The following is a 16,455-nucleotide window of genomic DNA, read 5'->3' as shown; positions in this document are numbered from 1 at the left end:
ATGAAAATCTGGCTGTCGCATCGGATGTGAAAACCCACCAGAGAGCCCTGTAACTTTGGCATCCATCAGCAGAAAAAAGGTCATCTTGACTGCGGCATATGGGAGGAAGGAGACAGAGGGTGCAAGACTGGAACAGCATATTTTGTACTCTAGTTTAACATAATGGCCGGCTGCAAGGGCGGAAAAACTGTGTGAAACACCAGCGCTGATGGGTTTCAAACTCCTCTCCAGAGCCATTAGTGATTAGATAAAGAGTGTGGTTGGATTTGTAATGATGCTCTCTCGCATGTTGTCTATCTTTATCTCTCGCCTCAGCCGGATGAAAGACGGCGAGAGCCTCAGCAGGCCTTTGTTGTGGACGTTATTTTACCTTGACAGCCGCTGTATGGGCACTCCAACACCTGCAATTGCACCTGCATTGCTTTGATCACAGGTTATTGGGAAGAAATGGGAACTTGAATAATGTAAGAGTGATATGGCCCAGGAACTGGCAGGGTTGCCAGGTTTGTGGAGCCCACTGAACACACTAAGGCTCAATTCTTTGGGAGGAAAATTAAGAAAATCTGGCAACACAGGACTAGGCGCATTTATCTAGCTAATGCCAACTGCTTCAGGACAACAATGTAAGAGTTTACTGCTTTTCTACAGTGAGTTAAAGTATTTTCAGTCTGCTATTGCCGAAAAAAGTCTGAACATCTCGCTACGTGATGGGTTCAAGTGCAAATCAAGGTGTTTATGCTGCTCCTGCTAATGGTTAGCCTCACTGCTAGCTACACGTTAGCTACCGTTAGAAGCGTTAATTAGCTGTCAACCGCTGGAAGTTAACGGACCTGCTTTTACTATTATTTCTTTAAGGAGTTAGCTTCTCGGATACCAAAAATTGCCAATAAATGTCCTTTCCATTCCTAAAAGTGTAGTTATAGTGTTTTGCACTGCTAGTTAGCCACACCACTAGCTGCGCCTGGTTAGCTAGCTGACCGGCTAACTGCGCCATCTATCGTCAACGCGGCGCTTCAAGCCAGACGCTGGTTTAAGTTATCTTGACTAGAGGATAAACTAAGATGCCAACAGCTTTGCAACACCAAGGTAAGACTTTGTACAGTCAGTGTGTGTATTCCCAGTCTGCCATTGTGTGCTAACATGGTTAATATTAATGAATAGTAATGAGGTTGCCAAGCTGCTGCCCATTTCTGCTGTGAGGTAAGCTAGCCAGATGCTATCTAGCTCCCTCAACACAGTATTTGTATTTAACTCCTTTGCTTGTTCTTTGACTCCTTATTTGACGCTTTCATGCTGTTGGTTTTATATAATGGTTGGACAGTTTTGATAGTGAATATAGTCATCTATCATCAAATACATGTAACACTAAATTTGGATTATCTGTTTGATTTGGTCCTCCGAGGGATAGTATACCTCCTCCCTGATGTCAGGAGTCAAAACTCTGCATGGAGAGGGTGATGAGGGTCTGCCAAAATGGCCTTTACCCTATGAGTGGCTCTGGTCTGATAAACATGGCCAAGATCATTCAAATTTTAAAGTTTTTTTGGCAAGGTTTAACATTTCCCAGCCTGTTTTTGTTCTCCACGAGGTCACCAAACCGACAGATGCTTGCCAAAGTTAAAAGTGACTCGATAAAAGATGAATAAAACATTTTTAAGAGCGATTTGTCGACACTGAAACACCACAGTTTTCTCTGATTCGCCTTTCTGCAGATGCAGTCATTTCTGGTCACAAAGCATTTTTAGTCTCGTCCCTTGAATCTGCCTGGTGTTTATTTTCACACTCCCACATCTGTGCTCTGAGCCTCGAGACTAACTACCAACTCGTACGTATTCTGCATTCACATGAAAATAATCTCCTGCGAATAAATCGTCTCAGGTGAAAGTTTGCAGCTTGTTTATCTGCAACCTTGTGAGTCTGAACCGCCGCAGTGATTATGTTATCCCACAGAGCACGAACAGCAGCGGTCCGTGTATTGATTTGACACTGTGGTTTTCTTTGCTTCTTACAGTACATTGGCTTTTTTTTCTCCAAATAATGCCCACAAACACTGATGACCTCGCCTCGTCCGTGTGCTTTCACTTTCTTTTCTCATTTTCTTTTCTCGATTCAGAGACAACGGCGTTATTCACTCCAAAGTAAATCTCAGCGTCGACTTCTCGCCGGGCTCACAAACACAGCCATTTTTGAAAATCGCTGCTTTTCAAAAAAAGCATTTTAAAAAAATGCTGGTTTCAGGAGTTATTATGTGGGAGGTTGTCTGCATGAACCGCTGTTTCTTTAGCCGGCGACACGAGCGAATGAAAAGACAAATGTTGGGAATTGATGTGCATCTGTGTTATTCTCAAAACTCATTTGCTGTCCCTAATTAAAAACTCTGTAATTAAAAAGGCATAATGTGATATTTGCTGCGCGTATTGTTCTTTATTTTGCAACTGGAGCGGTTGGTGTGTGAAAATGATCCTCCAGCTCGTAGTGAACTACCCTGGGAGCCCCGTCAATAAGATAAAATAAAAGAGGAATGTAGAACAGCAAATCCTGTACGCTATTATTACTGAAATTAGAAAACCACCCCTGGCGTATGGACATTATTATCACCTTTGAAATGTCCTGAGTACAAAGAGTAGCATTTTATTTCAGCGCTTTTTTCTGTTACTAATGGATCTTTTCAAGGGTTTTGCAGTTCTTTCAATGGACTCCCCATGTAATGTCCATTCTTTGTAGCTGCAGCTGTAGCAGCAGTCGCTTTATCACGAGAAAAAAGGGGCTTCAGCAGGATGTTCATTTATCTCACACAGCCAAAGTGTTGGGCTGTACAAAGAGACGGAGTGCTTCACTTTCAAACTGTTCAGAAGAGGCTCCATGTTCGCCTGGCTACTTCCACTACTTTAAGTCGTGTTAAGCAGCCAGGGGATTGCAGTGCATGCTGGGAGATGCATGTACAGGATCCAAGGGGGTGCATAGAAGTAAAATCTGTAGGATAAGCTCAGCTTGGAGTATATATGGGGGAAGGAGATTCAGTTATAATGGCATTGTACAATGGCACCTAGCAGCTGATCACGCGATGTGCCACACAGTGGGTCCACTCGCGTCACATCGGCCTTCGCCGGGTCCTCATCTGCATTTCAAATGAGAAGCCTCTCTCATCCTCTCTTTCCTCCGTGTGAATGGAGGCTATAAACAGGCCGAGACGTACCGGATAATCAGCCTCCTCTCATCTTTTCCACAACTTAACCGGTCGTAACACTAAAACAACAACTGTTTGATTTGCAGTCAAGTGAAGGAAACGTGGCAGCGGGGGAAGCCACTCGACCACGGGCTTCATTCAGTATGCACCTCCAGCTGACAGGCTGATGAGCCACAATCAGCCCTGCCTTCTCTGACTGGTCCATGCTGTGGCAGTGATTGGTGAGTCAAAGCCCAGTCGCCGGAATAAAATGTCGGCATTTAACGGTCAAATTTGTGCATCACATACATATCGTATCGATATTTCTACAATATGTGTCGTATCACGTTTTCATTACATGTATGTGAGATGACTCTTCTGTCAGGAGGTGGAGAGGATGTCGGTGGCGTGACGGCTGACGGCGGCCGAGCCAGGAGACCATCGGGACATTTTCCAGCTGCCTTAGTGGTGACCGAACCAGGTAAGCCCCAACATCATCTTTCCCTAACCCTCCCGAAACAGACTATAAGCACAACAACAAAGCAGAGACGCCTTCAAAATTAACATAAAGTTGAAAAACAACAGTACAAAGTGTCTCCACTACAGAAGCCTCTTCCTTCTGATGCCGGCCCAGGAGCTTTCAAACACTTCTCCCAGGCCCGGTGCACCTCATTAGGGAATAAAGTTGTAGCTAACCTCAGGGAACCTAAAAGAGAAGGCGAGGTCGGTGCATGGAGAAACACCCAACATATCTACGTTGTATGACTGCTGATGAAGAAATACCTCCAGGAAATTGAAGAACACACTTCACAGAGGCTGATTTTTTTTAATTGTCTTGTTGTTCGTCCCACGATTTTGTTTGGGAAAGGCTGATTTGAGTCATGAACCTACTCTCTGAAGTGTGGTCTTTCATTTTGTGAAGGCATTTCTTCATCAGTAGTCACACTATGTAGATATGTTCTGGTTTTGGTGTTTCTCCATGCATTTCTCCTGTTGACTTAAATACTGGATTCATATCCTTCAGCATTTGCCTCGAGCTGCTGACATGTTAAATGAGACTTTTTACCAGCTCATCACAGTTTTTTCTTTGAAATCTGATGTTGTGTCTCAGGATGACATGTAATTGTGCTGATTATGGGCCACCAGATGACGGCATCATACACTTCACCAGGCTAAGGAGTTAATATAGCAGCTAAAACACGCTCGCATGGCATCGCTTTAAGGCTGTCATCTCTACTTACTCCACTGTGTGCCTGAACAAACGCAGCCTTGTTTATATAGGCTGTCCTTATTATAACATTTTGCAATCTGAGAGCTTCAGAGCTCATTTTATAGCAGATATCTGTTCACCTTTTGGCTGTACTGAATTTCAATTTCCTTTTTGTATCACTGTAATTTTTTAAAATTAGGGGTTGAGGGCCTACCTGTTGGAAAATGGGCTGAAATGAGACATGCCTGTTATTTTAGGAGTCAATGATCACCAGAGCTGATACTGTTTTTTCCCCCCTAAAAGCCTTACAGACATAATGTACCAAGTAGAAAAGCTCTGGTAATGTCCTCTCTAATCTCAAGCATAAGGAAAGGAAGATTGTTCATAGTGTGTTAGGAGATTTAAAAATGGGGCACTACTCAGGCTAAACACATCATGTTCAACCTGTGATGCTGTAATGCACTATTTTTAAGGTGATGGGGCATATTGTAAGGTTTCAGTGAGTATGTGACTATTACTTTGAGAGCTGTACTTTGATGTTGTTAGAGGTGTGGACGTGGAAGATGCTGCATCGACGCAGAGACAGAAAAGTGTGAGTGTTAATCGTTGATTTTCTGCCCTCAACTGGACAAGAAAGTTGTAAAGTTACGTCACAACGTTGCACTCTTGCGTTGAATTGTGGGCGAACATTGGGCTGAGAGTTGCAGATATCAGCAGCAGCAAGTGTTAAAAGCCACATCCAGTATTTTGAAAGCAAACATCTGGGCAAATTTTGGATTTCATGAACTAGGTGAGACACCGAAGCCAAGAATTAAGGAGGTGCTGTTAACTTTGCAGCACAACTCTGAGAGTGTTGTGTTACCAGAGTCATGTTTGTGATGTTTGACACAATGTGGAAGTGACCTGTCTTAGATTTCTATGTAAAAAACAATAGTTTGTAGATTATAGCACTTGTGTGGTGCACTCTAGATGGATATGTTTTGTTTTTTGTAATGTTTCTGTACCGAGATGGGTCACACAGATACTGGTACTGAAAAGATTTAGCTTTGAAAGGACTTTCTAAGTAAAAAGTTGAATTTAAATGATGAAAAAGTAGCCGTGTGCCGTAATATAGACTGTTGAGGATGCCATACATTGAGGGGCCTCAAGGTTCATGGAGTATTGTTATGTATTTGAATTGTTGGCAGGTGAATCGTATAAAATTGACTCATGAAGCCAGTGAAGAGTCACACCTGTAATATTACGAGAGGGGCTTCATCCATCTACTCATGTGTGTTAAGGATACCAGTGTCACATGCCAAATATGACCATTGTCCAAAGGATAAAGTCTATAATATAGTACTGCTTCCATACTTCACAGATGGCCTCTTTCTTCACTTCTTACTTACTTCTTCTTCCCCTGAGGAAGTACACCCTGCAGTACGACAGCATACCACTGGCAGAAATCCTCCCTACAACCAGCCAACTGCAGCTTTAAATAGCACAGCCCACTTCTTTCAAAAAGGCTGATTTATTAGCAAATCAAAACAATAATGATATCACAGACTCAGTACAACTGACGGTGAGATTGAACCCCTTGAGATAAGCAACAGGTGAGAGTGTCTAAAGTTATAATGAGCGTTGTGGTTTTGGTAAATTCGCTGGTCTAATAATGTTGATTTTCATGACAGAAGTAATCTGCAGTCAGTGTGTCCCAGGGCATTTCTAGTTGTCAGTAAGCTGAGTAAAACTCCAGTCTGCAATCTTTCACAGTGCTACAGCCAAGAATTTATGAAGGCTTAAAGCCGACGTGACACCTGACCTCCCATTTTCCTCGCTCCCGCTGTTGTGACACTCAGCCAAAAATGCAGAGAAAAGAAAGTTTTTGATTGCAGCCTTTCTGCAGAATGATGCCGCTTCCTCTTAGTCTAACTGTTGCCACCGCCTTTCATTTTCCTTTTGCTCTCCGAATACATCGAGCCAAACTATTTTCTCTGAGGTGTGGGAGTTGGGACGAGTGAGTCTGTTGACCATGACTGATAATTGTGGATGATCTGAGATGAAAATTACAGAGCAGAACCAGCAGCTGTATCAAGCATAATCGCAAGACGAAACCTTCCCTTCTTTAGAAAAAGTACAAAATGAGTACAGTTCAGTGATGATACAAGTCTCTTTGTGTTACGTAATGAGCTAAATTATAGATAATTCTTCCCAGGAAAATTATAGGGTGTCAGTCGCTCCTGTCATCTCTACTTAACCATCCTGTGATTAATTGTTCTGGCCCTGGGATCAGCTCTGATCCGTACAGGTGTGTGCATGGTTTTGCTTTGTTCCTTATCGAGAACTTCATCGTTTTGTTCCGGTTTATTTAGAAACACAGGTGGTAATCAAAACACTAATTGCTACTGATACTTTATGATTACTCTGCCTCCTTTGCACTTGTCGCTTTCCTCAAAGTGTGCAACAAATAGCGTTTCTTTGTTATGTTAATGCTGCTTAACTTTATAAATAAAATACAATTAATAGAAGTGGTTTATGCAAAACCAGTGGGAATAATTCCCCTTAAATAAGTAGTATTTGGTTCTCGTCGCGCCCTCCACCTGCTTCCCTGTGGGGTCTTCTCGGCATACATTCAGTACTTAAATGGCTTAATGCATAAATGAATTATTCAATCTCCTTCAAGTGATCCACGTTCAAGCAGCATGCAAACTGCTCTAATTCATAATTTATAGAGTGGATAATAGCTCTAAACCTGAAAATTTCCTTTATCCTCTGAGAATCAGTAATTACGTCAACCTTTTTTCTTTGTCGTTGTTTCTGGATGACTCAATCAAGCGTGGGGGGTGTTCCCACATTATAAATCACAGAGCAGGGGCGAAGTCACTGGACGCTGCTAATGGATTGAATCGTTGTTAAGACGAATAATTAATACAAATCAATTCAAGTAAATGCTTTTTTGTGCAATTACACAGCTAAAAAGACTGCTGGAATAACAATGCGACTGAGTGAGCCGTTGATTGAGGGCTTTTGGAAAACTTGTTTTTTTTCACTGAAAGCTGTCAAAATTAAGTATTTGTTGGAAATATGGCAGTACATTTTTGCTTCCATCATTGTTGATGCAGTACAAAATCTCAGTTGAAGGTTTTTTGAGGTGTAGAGGAGATAACTGCATGTCGGAGTAGACTTTAGCAAGATACTGAAAGCCAAATGGCTCCCAACGGCTGTTCCATTGGGCATAGAAATACCGTTTGGAAGCGCTGTATCTCTCCTGATGAATACATGTGTGAATGAGTGAATGTGACAAATGTTGTAAAGCGCTTTGAGGAACCAGTTGACTTGAAAAGAACCATATAAATGCAAGTCCATTAACCATTAACCAGAGCCACCAGAGTGTGGTATAAATGTACATTGGCAGATCTGTCTGAATCATAAAGCTGATGTGACTCGATAAGTCCCGAGATCCGCAGGATGCTTGTCATTTGTTCCAGGCTGGGAGCTGTGGATCTTTAGCATGTTGTACCAGTAGCCTACAGCTGTGAGACATCACGTGACAGCCTGACTAAAAATAACCCTCTCTACACCAACACACGATGAGGATGATACCCGCACTAAGAATAGGCCCACTGGAGGGAAACGATGTGATAGTAAATCATCAGTGAAGCAGTGGCTGCACTGCAACAGAGAAAAGGGTTTAATAATTTGGCCTTGAAACAATGTGATGTCAGCGAAGCCTGTGACAGAATAATTTGCTCGGTACAGCTTTTTGCTCGGTATCTGTCAGGTATACAAGCTGCTAATTGACTTGAGGAAGGATCGGTAGAAAACTAATCTAGTTGTAACCTTGGAGGGCTGTAAACAAAGGCAGTTCACACAGCGACTTTTTGGTGTTTAACTGTTTCTTTTGTGTGTTTTCTTTTTCCGGCGAGTACAACAGTAGAATAATATTCAAATACACCTGTCACTTCTGTTATCAGCACAAACTACAATCTATAAATACAATGAAGATCAATACTCTATCAGAGAATGGATCATCTGTGGTGGGTTTTGGAAAAGAAATAACCTGAAAGCTAAGCAGAGAGAATTAAAGATGGCACCAGTTGATTCTAGGGAGAAGGCAGATATGTAGGGCAAGACCTTGACCTGGAGGTAAAGAGCAGTTTGTCTGTTTGACACCTTGGATGCAAGCAAAGAAACAGTGCAGTGAATTCATTGGTAGCTTCTGGTAGAGAAAATGTGGGAGTGCGTTCAGCTGGAAGAATGAAGGGAGGTTAAAACATTTTCCATCTGGATATTTGAGTAAACAGGTTTTCAAGGCCCATCTTCTTTTAAGATCATGGAGACATCGCTGCTGAATTGGTGCCACCTTTATCCTTCTGCATGTCATATAATATCCACACTATGTACATCGATTTATGTCATGTATGGGCGTGATCCATTTCCCTCGGGTCAGCACAGAAAAAAAACTCATGTATCAAGGATCGTTTCACATGGGATTGAATCGTGTATCCAACAGCCAAGTAGTATATTACCTTCAAGGCTCTATATGTGGAGTTGGCTGCCCTGTCACTGGCAGGCAGACGGGCAGCCATTTTGGCTCCTATAATAAGATGATGTGCTCTCAGGCAACATGCTAGCCCCATTTATCAAGCACCTGAAAATGGCTGGACTGACAGATGGGTCGATGTATGATCATACGATCACAGGTGTTATCATGTGTTGGTGTGGAGGTGTCGGTGCATGGCTGGCCCAAACATCTCCAGGGCGTATCGGGCGATAAGACTGGCTGGAGGTCTGGATGGACTGATAAGAGGAAGTGGCTCACCTTCTACTTGGATGACCTCTGAGAGGATCAGGGTGGCTGAGGTGAAGGACGTTTCTTCATAGCTCTTTATGTGGAGCTGATTTCATTGTAACATGTAGGTGGAGGATATGATGATGAGTTTCAAGTTTGCAGACTTGTACATCCCCTCACTTGTCTTAATGACCTAACCATACCATTTAACCATAACATATAGCTCCTCGAAGGATACCTGCTCCCCTGTGTCTATATGACAGACTAGATATAATCGCAGCTTCCCGTTTAGTCAGCGATGCGCTTAGTGTATTTAGAGAATTGCTCACCATGTCTCAGCTTTAGGCTAATCTCCTGAACTCAATTTTGCCATAACAATAGAAACCATTAGCAGGCTCAGTGGTGGTGAAAACATTACAGGATTTTTTCACCCCTCAGGATTCTTGGATTAGTTAAGTGCCAAAACTGCAGTCTCAGTCAGTTTATGAACATTATTATAACGCAGTGATTTTTTCTTAAGCTAAATTTGAGTAGCTTTTTCCATAATTGGATTTAACGATTGTAGATTTTCGTCTTGTGCCAATTGAGTCGTCGAAATGGCACATAAATGAAGTGACAATCCTGCACTTCCTCTGAGGTTGTCACACATTTTGTCCGTCATTAAAGACCCAGTGTGGTTAAAAGATACAGTGCAGACTGATGGGGGGTTGAAGAGGGACTTGTGAAGAGGTCGATTAGCAAGTCAATGAAGCCATGGAGCACTGCAACCTCATTGACCTGTTGCATAGGCGAGGCTGAGCAAAGAAAAGCTGACGAATACTGGTTACTGCCAAGCCACATCTGGTTTCTTTCAAAAGCAGAGACTAATTTACCAGAAAATAAGTAACTGATGACCCCTGACAGTGATCATTCACAAGAGAGGAAGTGAACAGTGGCGAAGGCAGTAAGGAGCACCCCCGTCGGTTTCCTCTTCGCCTCTTCAATCACAAAATAGCTTTACAAAATCAAAGAGCTAGCTGTGAATCTTAAGCTTGCAGCATGCTGCCATTATGCAGCAAACAAATTTGTTTCTGCAAATGCAAAAGTTTGAATGTGAATCATGACATAACAAAGTAGCAGATTTTACATCGTGGTGTTGCGGAGGAGCGTTATTGATCTGCCTCGCTGCAACGATTGAGAATCACAGAAGGTGTGATTGAAAACGTTACATAAGATTTTCTTGTCATTCAGTATTGAATCTGAGCCCAGTGGTCGCCTAATTGCCACCTTTTTTCCGTGGATATGTGGTCAGAGGTTTAAGTGATGGTTAGGTTAAAATCAATATGAATAGCAGCACACAAAACATTACTTAGAGCTGTTTACTCGCTTTACAGATCTGGGAAATTGGCAGACATGTCTGAGAGGGTTTAAGCTCTTCATTTGAATTTCAGGAGGCCTATTACCCAGACTGCCTCGTCAAAAAGTGCATTGATCATGTCCAGTTGAAGCCACGTCACTCAAAGCCAATCTATTATTGACTGTAACAAGCATCTTATTTTTTATATTCTTATTATTTTCTTCAGATGAGGAGCATATACCCTGTGAGTCATCCCACTGACTGTTGATGTGACTTATTATGCTGCATTGACGAGTCGATGACCGTTAGTTATGCATGACATTTTCTCCAGTGTATGACTACTGTTTGTGATCTTTCGGACAGGCGGTGTCCATTTGCTGACCGTGCCGGTAGTTTTCTATTTTTCTCTTTTCTTACAATGACATCTTGAGAAGTGTAATTTTTGCTGGGAGCTCTCCAATTTCTATGTAGATTCATTTGGCGCCCCCGTGTCCTGTCACCCATCTCGTCTGCTCTCTCGCGCTCCTGAGCATCATCATCTGCGGCGGGTCCTAGCCTTGTCATCTAACCGTTAACAATCAGACAAGATGACAGCCGCCCACCATTTAAACATCAGGCCTTTCTCTGCATAAAGATGCATGGTTTGGAGGAAAGGTGCAACTTTAGGCTCGATCAACATGCATCTCACCTCAGGCGGCAAGCGCAAGTGCATGAGGGGATGCAGGGATGACACAGATGCGCACGAGTGTCACATCATCCATCAGTCTGTCACAGGCTGTCGCCCGGCTTCTCCCAGAGATGCTGTTGATCTGTAAACAAGAGAGAGAAACATCAGGCTTCCTGGGGCGTCTTGTGCGCAGACAGTTGGGGCACGGCAAGCCGCTCTCTATGAATCACACACTGGCAGAGGACTGATTTGACCAAAGCAGAGTTTTGATACCCAGCCAGGTGTGGATGACTAATGCCGCTGAAGAACACTGCTCATAAGCAACTGGCTATGTCGGAAGCATGAAAGGAATCAATGGCCTGGTGACATTTTCTAATGAGGGAAGAACATCGACTGGGAGAAACTGACAACAGGAGTTTTCCGCTTCAGCACCTTGAAAAGAGCAGTCTGATTGTTGTTGGACTAAATGATTAGCAGGGGTATCCTTGGTGCATCTCATCTACAAGTCTGGGTGCTTAAAAATGCTCATTATGTCGTAGTGTGTACAGTGTACAGGAAGTTCTGCAGTGTATGGTTTTTAAAAACGATATTGATGTCAAAGTGATGACACTAGCGAGATGGATTTTATTGATTGACATCTATGTTGTAACTGCAGCCAGATCGTAGGTGTCTGTGAAGTAACTGGCTGCTGATGGCCACTTTCAAAACCATCCCGACACCCTTTCACCACTCAGTGAGCCAAGCAGTAATCAGCTATGTGCTGGATGTTGGAAGGTGGGGGGAAGGGACTCACTCAGTCTTTTATTGCTCCTCTAATTATTTTCCCATCACATGATTAATACTGTCACTTTGATTTTGTTCTGAGCTCATTAGATGAGAGAGTCTGTGACAGAGGACACTGCTAGTACAGCGAGGGGTCGGCGACGTTTGCCGCCCTGTCGTTTCCGGGCCTCAGAGACACCTCTGTCCTCCAGGACAGGAGGACTTTGAGCCAGGGTTATGGAGCCAGGCCCCACTGCCTGCCTGGTGGGGGGTGCTGGCTGGGACAGGGCCAGGGCCACGACTGGGGCCAAGCTATTTCTGAAAGGGACCAGGGAGGATGCAGCTGGTGTTCCTGCTGTTGATAGTGTCAGTGTGCCAGTGAAGCCTCTCGAGAACCAATGAGCTCTTTTATATCAAGACAAACCGCCATTAACGGCGATAATCACTGTACAAGCATTGGCCAGAGCCTTGACTGGGGACACGCAAGGACAAGAGGTATTACTTTGGCAGAATTTTTCATTTTGGATCGACTAATAAACTGAGCCAGTGCCAGGGTATACATAAGGTGAAAATCTCATTCTCCCTTAAACAACCTGATTATTACATTACCATGGTATTATTAAAGTAAAGTTGTTTCAGAAGTTTTTCCACCCTTACAAGAAAGGAATTGCAGCTATGAAAAACAGTATTTTTTCTGTAATGTCTTGAAATTTTATCGCCCAAAAATGGTCCAAAATATATAAAAACTTTGAAGTCAAGACATTATTAGTTAGTAGAGCTTCATTCTTGACCTTGGGAACAGCAGTTGAGAAAACAGTCTTACCACTGGGTCAGATAGTCCTTCTTTTGTCAGGTCCAAAATATGCCCACATTGTTGTAAACGAAAGTGTTTTGTTACTGTAAATGGATCCATTGATTATTGGATTCTTGTAATAGAAAAATCAAAGCTATGCTGGAGAAAAGGATGACCTTTAAGTGCCGGATAAAGAGAGAGATCACCACGGGGTGTTACAGTATGTGACTCACCATTGGAAACAGACAGTCTTTTCTTGGCTTTTGGAGGAGGCTCGACAAGAACGGAAAAGACTATACACCTTATGTTAACACTGATTTTAGTTATTACACAAAAAGTCATACTCTGCGTCACTCCTTCTCTTTTTTAATCAGACTTGAATGTCAAAAGAAGCAAAAGCGAAATTTTATCATCACTCACCCAAGGATTTGAGATTTATAATTAATAATATTCATCTTCAGCACACATTCATGACAGATGCACCAAAATAATGTTTTGACACCAAACGTTCGGAGCTCTGAAAATTGTAATTTAATTTCATGGCTTCGTTTGGCATCAACAGTGTGTCATGTACCCTGCGGAGTAAATATGTAAACAGAATTTGGAATTCAAAGTGCATACTTCTATCTTAATAAGTTTGTAATTGTGTATAAATATATTACCATGAATTATCTTATGAATTAAAAAAAATAAATTAACTGCTTTTCTGGAAAGTATTTTATTTTTTAAGCTGCACTTTATAATTGACTGACATCTGGGTCATTCTGACTTTAATTTTAAGAAAGTGATTTACTTCCATCCGGCCTTTCATTCATGATCTATATCAAATCAAATCAAATCAAATTTTATTTGTATAGCCCAAATTCACAAATCATAGCCATTTCTCGTTTGCAGAGTGATGGAGGGCCTATCATATGGCCTCACAAGCAGCACAGACGGACGGCCTTTCATCTTAAAGGTTATGTCTTAAGGCAGTTAAGACACGCTGGTTAACCTAACCTGCCTGTCTTTAGACATGGGGAGGCAGCAGAGCGCCTGGAGGAAATTGACACATTAACACATCTGTAACATAAAAAAAGACCATATAGATCAACTGTCAAAGCAGCTTGTTACATTTTTTACTTATCTTGTTTGGTGGCGACCTCTAGTGGCTGTGGTAATTATTAGAGTAACGAAGGAGGAAGTTAGGTGAAGGGGTATAATATGCAACAAGTCCATATAGGATGGGGGTTGGATGGATAGTTGGGTCAGACCAGCACAACAAGTGTGTGTGAAAGTAACATAAGTAAAGTAGTTATTTAAAGCCAAACGATGATGTTTTCCTAAACCAAACCAAGTAGTTTTCTTGCCTAAACCTAACTAAACTGCAAGCATCCAAGGTTCAACGGTTTTCTGTATAAACAGAAAAGAAAAAACTGCCACTCATTATTATCAGGTCTCTAATCCCCAGAATGTCTAATGACGGCCTAATTCAAGAAGATTCTGAGTTGATTGTTAATCGTCTGACTCTAATGTTTACATTATATGTGCTTAAGGACCCTCATTGACCCTGCTGAGCAACACATTAAATATATCGTATGCTTAAGAACCCTTATAGCTCCTCCTGAGCCACCCCTCACACGTCAGGTGGACTGCTTGTATGTTTTCATGGGAAGAAACAAGACAGAGAGCTCTATTCATTCTGCCGCCTGCCGGTTTCTGTCTGACCTTTGAGTGCAGCTGTGCTCTGCTTTTGTTCAGTTCTGTTGTGCCGCCAATAGATCACCTGGTTTGCTACCTGAGGCCGCTAAAAATAGCATTATCAGCCACTTTCCATATTCATGAATCCTGTGTCACATGATCACTTCACTGGCACGTCTCAGCCGGTTCATCTCCTCCTTTTGAATTTGAAGCCTTTATGTAAGATTGAGGGTTTGATGCCAATTTTATTTAAATTGAATGAAGTAATAGCTCATTAATTACAAGAATTCAAATTAAGATTTACGTACTAATTACATAACTCAAACCATATGTGCAGCTGAAACATTTTGACATCAGTGGTGTTAAATTACAGATTAGATTTGATTTCACTAACTTTGAACTAAGGCTGACATTATATTGTTATTATTACATGAGACTATTTATTGTCTTAGATTTTGGATATCGTTCTAATTGTGATATGACATAAGTTTAGTCTGTTCTTGGTTTTAAAGGCTGCATCACAGTAAAGTGATGTAAGTAAGTGCTTTTTAGGAAATAAATATTGTGTATAGCGATATATAATGTAAAACAAATGTCTATACTCTAACAATCTAACCTCTCCATTGGTTTTGAGGTCAGTGTGACAACATATTCTATCACTCTAATGAGAGATTGTCCTTGCAGGTGTTTGTGTGTATTTTCTATTGACAGACTCAGCCTCCCTCTGGGGAAATCATCTTTGCTTCATGGACAAGTTCTTGTGTGTGTGTGCATGTGTGTGTGTGTTTTATTTGTGCATGTGCAAGGACAGGTCATGCTTACTATGAACTGACAAACGCATATACACACACACTCGCACACACAGACATGCTCCCAGGGATACCAAGATCCTCGGGGAGGGGATTTTTCTTGAAGTGTCCTTGAAGGTGACGTCTGCCCAGAGGGCTGAGAAACACAGACGGGGCATGTTAATATGTGTAGAAAGGGTCATCCTAGGTTACACGGCGTTGCCCACCATCCTTGGCATCTCTTCACTACCCAGCCAATCACAGCCAAGGACTCAGTGATGCAGTGCCCCTCTTACTGGAGGGATTCCTAGGAACTGCCGTGTGACGACGATAGCTTCAACAGCCCAGAGTCTCTCCTGTCTCTCTCACACCTCCTCCTCCTCCCTCCCCCTGGTCTCTGCTCCCGGGTTTCTTTCTCCCAGCCTTTCACGAGGTGCATCCGCCGTGTGTGTTTGAACAGAAGATGAACTAGCGCCATCCTCACTGCTCCCACCAGACTGGCTATATAGACGGCAGACAGAGTCATCATCCAGCCCTCTTTCTCTCCTCCTCCCTCTCTCCTCCAAACCAAGCTCCACCTCTCACTTTCTCTCTCTCTCTCTCTCTCTCTTCCTCCCAGCCTCACACTTACACACACAAACACACACACACACACACTCACTCTCTCTCTCTCTCTCTCTCTCTCTCTCTCTCTCTCTCTCTCTCTCCAAGACTCCCTTCTCCTACTCCAGATGAGCGTGCCTGCCTGTCAGGGCGAGCAGATTTGGAGCTGAAAGGTGTGCCGTCGTTACCAGGTAAGAGCGCACGTTTCCTCTTCGGGCTGCCCCAGAAGTTGCAAAGAAATGGGGTGTTGCTTTGTTGCTTTGTGAGTGTGTTTTCGTGGCGGCATGGATGTGTGTTCATGTATCGGTGTCTAGGTGACATAATCAGGAAGGGTGGGTGCTTTGAGGGTGCCACAGGGGAAGTACACTTTGCTACAACTCCCAGCCTTTCTCCGTGACACCAATTTTGGCGCCTGTTTTCGACGCGCCTTTCATTTCCATGTGCACTGGAAGGCTTTTTGTGCCGGTTTGCTTGCTGAGAAACTGCTGTAGGTACAGGGTGGAGTGCAGCTGGCGACAACAGATCGGCACCAACGTATAGAGGATGTCTCTGGTTGCGAGGGGAGACCACGGTGTGGATGTGTGGGCGGATGGAGAGAAGAGGAGGGGAGGGGAATGGAGATGGAAGACGAGCAGCTGCTTTCATCTCATGGAAGCTAATCCCTCCGTTTGTTCACCTC

The 16,455-nt window shown here is 42.9% G+C and overlaps 1 protein-coding gene across 6 annotated transcripts in view; it reads left to right on the top strand.

The window, feature by feature from the left end:
* The first annotated feature begins 609 nt into the window (after positions 1 to 609).
* The window catches only part of syt1a (synaptotagmin Ia), a 180,454-nt gene continuing 164,608 nt past the window's right edge, over positions 610 to 16,455 (top strand). For 2 of the 6 annotated variants that reach the window (XM_084345343.1, XM_084345345.1), the window contains exons 1-4: positions 610 to 1,086; positions 3,274 to 3,408; positions 3,552 to 3,647; positions 15,885 to 15,967. The gene's annotated coding sequence lies outside the window, so the exon portion shown is untranslated. Of the gene's footprint in view, positions 1,087 to 3,273; positions 3,409 to 3,551; positions 3,648 to 15,615; positions 15,968 to 16,455 lie in introns of those variants that run through there. The other 4 variants (XM_084345342.1, XM_084345339.1, XM_084345341.1 and 1 more) reach the window with 3 other exon arrangements.

This window comes from Pagrus pagrus, assembly GCF_965226575.1.
Source record: "Pagrus pagrus genome assembly, chromosome: 23".
Taxonomy (NCBI): Eukaryota; Metazoa; Chordata; class Actinopteri; order Spariformes; family Sparidae; genus Pagrus; species Pagrus pagrus.
The sequence above is the reverse complement of the archived record's forward strand: the minus strand, read 5'-3'. Positions and strand labels throughout refer to the sequence as shown.